Below are 2,500 nucleotides of genomic sequence, written 5' to 3' on the forward strand. Positions count from 1 at the left end.
TCTCTGTTTTTCTCTCTTTCTCTCCCCCCTCTCTCTCTTTCCCTCTCTCTCTCTCTCTCTCTCTCTCTCTCTCTCTCTCGTGGTGCGTATGTGTGTTGTGTGTGTTTGTTTCTTACATTTTGTTCATTTTTTTTCCTGTGCATTTTACATGACACCATGCTTGTGCCTGTATGCCATGTGTGTGTGTGTGTGTGTGTGTGTGTGTGTGTGTGTGTGTGTGTGTGTGTGTGTGTTTCGTTCTTTTTCGGGGGGAGGGGGGAGGATTTTTTTTCTTCCTCTGTTGTGTATCTCTACTAACACCGTGTTTTAATTTTATTTAGTACTGTGTAGTGTAGACCCTATTCAGAGCGGGAACTGGATGTAAAAAAAAAAAAAGCACACCAGTGCTTACATATTATCCTCGAAATAAAGAATTTTGTCTTGTCTTCTCCTGTCTCCCTCTCTCTCTCTCTCCCTCTTTCTCTCATTCTCCATCTCTCACTCCCTCCCTCTCCCTCTCCCTCCCTGTCTCTCTCTCTCCCTCTCTCTCATTCTCCCTCTCTCACTCCCTCCCTCTCCCCCCTCTCTCTCTCCCTCACTCTCTCTCTCCCTCTCTCATTCTCCTCCCTCTCTCTCTCTCCCTCCCTCTCTCTCTCCCTCCTTCTCTCTCTCCACCTCTCTCCCTCTCTCTCTCTACCTCCCTGTCTCTCTCATTCTCCCTCTCTCTCTCCCCCCCTCTCTCTCCCTCCCTCTCTGTCTGTCTCCCTCCCTCCCTGTCTCTCTCTCTCTCTCTCTCTCTCATTTTCCCTTTCTCTCTCCCTCTCTCTCTCCCTCCCTCTCTCTCCTTCCCTCTCTCTCCACCTCTCTCCCTCTCTCTCTTTCCCTCCCTCTCTCTCCCTCTCTCTCTCTCTCTACTTCCCTCTCTCTTTCTCTCTCTCTGTCTCTGTCATTCTCCCTCTCTCTCTCCCTCTCTCTCTCTCTACTTCCCTCTCTCTTTCTCTCTCTCTGTCTCTCTCATTCTCCCTCTCTCTCTCCCTCCCTCTCTCTCCCTCTCTGTCTGTCTGTCTCCCTCCCTGTCTCTCTCTCATTTTCCCTTTCTCTCTCCCTCCCTCTCTCTCTCCCCCTCTCTCTTTCCCTCCCTCTCCCCCCTCTCTCCCCCTCTCTCTCTCTCCCTCCCTGTCTCTCTCTCCCTCTCTCTCCCCCTCTCTCTCTCTCCCTCCCTGTCTCTCTCTCCCTCTCTCTCTCATTCTCCCTCTCTCTCTCTCTCCCCCTCTATCTCTCCCTCCCTCTCCCCCTCTCCCTCCCTGTCTGTATCTCTCCCTCTCTCTCTCTCATTCTCCCTCCCTCTCCCTCTCCCTCTCCCTGTCTCTCTCCCCTCTCTCTCTCCCTCTCCCTCTCTCCCCTCTCTCTCCCCCCTGTCTGTCTCTCTCCCTCTCTCTCTCTCATTCTCCCTCTCTCCCTCCCTGGTCATGGACGCACAGAGAGAGAGAGAGATTCTTTGAGGCAGATGTAGAAGGAAATATGCTAGTGTCCTTTGCGTCTCTTTCGCTCTCTCTGTGTCTCTCTCTCCTTCTCTCTCTCTCTCTCTCTCTCTCTCCCCTCTCTCTGCCCCCTTTTCTTTCCCTCCCCCACCCTCTCTGTCCCTCCCTCTCTCTCTTTCTCTCTCTCTCTCCCTCCCTCCCTCTCTCTCTCTCTCCCCCCCCCTTTCTTTCCCTGCCCCTCCCTCTCTGTCCCTCCCTCTCTCTCTTTCTCTCTCTCTCTCTCCCTCCCTCCCTCTCTCTCTCTCTCTCTTTCCCTGCCCCTCCCTCTCTGTCCCTCCCTCTCTCTCTTTCTCTCTCTCTCTCCCTCCCTCCCTCTCTCTCTCTCTCTCTCCCCCCTTTCTTTCCCTCCCCCACCCTCTCTGTCCCTCCCTCTCTCTCTTTCTCTCTCTCTCTCCCTCCCTCCCTCCCTCTCTCTCTCTCTCTCTCCCCTCTCTCTCCCCCCTTTCTTTCCCTCTCCCTCCCTCTCAGTCCCTCCCTCTCCCTCTCTCTCTCTCTCTCTCTGCCCCCTCCTTCCCTCCCTTCGTAGCTCTCTCTCTCTCTCTTCCCTCTCTCTCCCCCCTTTCTTTCCCTCCCCCTCCCTCTCTGTCCCTCCCCCCTCTCTCTCTATCTCTCTCTCTCTCCCTCCCTCCCTCTCTTCGTAGCTCTCTCTCTCTCCCTCTCTCTCTCTCTTCCCCTCTCTCTCCCCCCTTTCTTTCCCTCCCCCTCCTCTCTGTCCCTCCCCCCTCTCTCTCTATCTCTCTCTCTCTCTCCCTCCCTCCCTCTCTTCGTAGCTCTCTCTCTCCCCCTCTCTCTCTCTCTTCCCCCTCTCTCTCCCCCCTTTCTTTCCCCCCCTCCCTCTCTGTCCCTCCCTCTCTCTCTCTCTCTCTCTCTCTCTGCCCCCTCCCTCCCTCCCTCCCTCTCTTCGTAACTCTCTCTCTCTCTGTCCCTCCCTCTCTCTCTCTCTCTCTCTCTCCCCTCTCTCTCCCCCCTTTCTTTCCCTC

At 55.1% G+C, this 2,500-nt stretch overlaps 1 protein-coding gene across 1 annotated transcript in view; it reads right to left on the reverse strand.

The window, feature by feature from the left end:
• Positions 1–2,500, reverse strand: part of LOC143297364 (high affinity cAMP-specific and IBMX-insensitive 3',5'-cyclic phosphodiesterase 8B-like) — a 326,384-nt gene that overhangs the window by 302,415 nt on the left and 21,469 nt on the right. The gene's annotated exons all lie outside the window — the stretch shown is intronic.

Source organism: Babylonia areolata, chromosome 22 (assembly GCF_041734735.1).
Source record: "Babylonia areolata isolate BAREFJ2019XMU chromosome 22, ASM4173473v1, whole genome shotgun sequence".
Taxonomy (NCBI): Eukaryota; Metazoa; Mollusca; class Gastropoda; order Neogastropoda; family Buccinidae; genus Babylonia; species Babylonia areolata.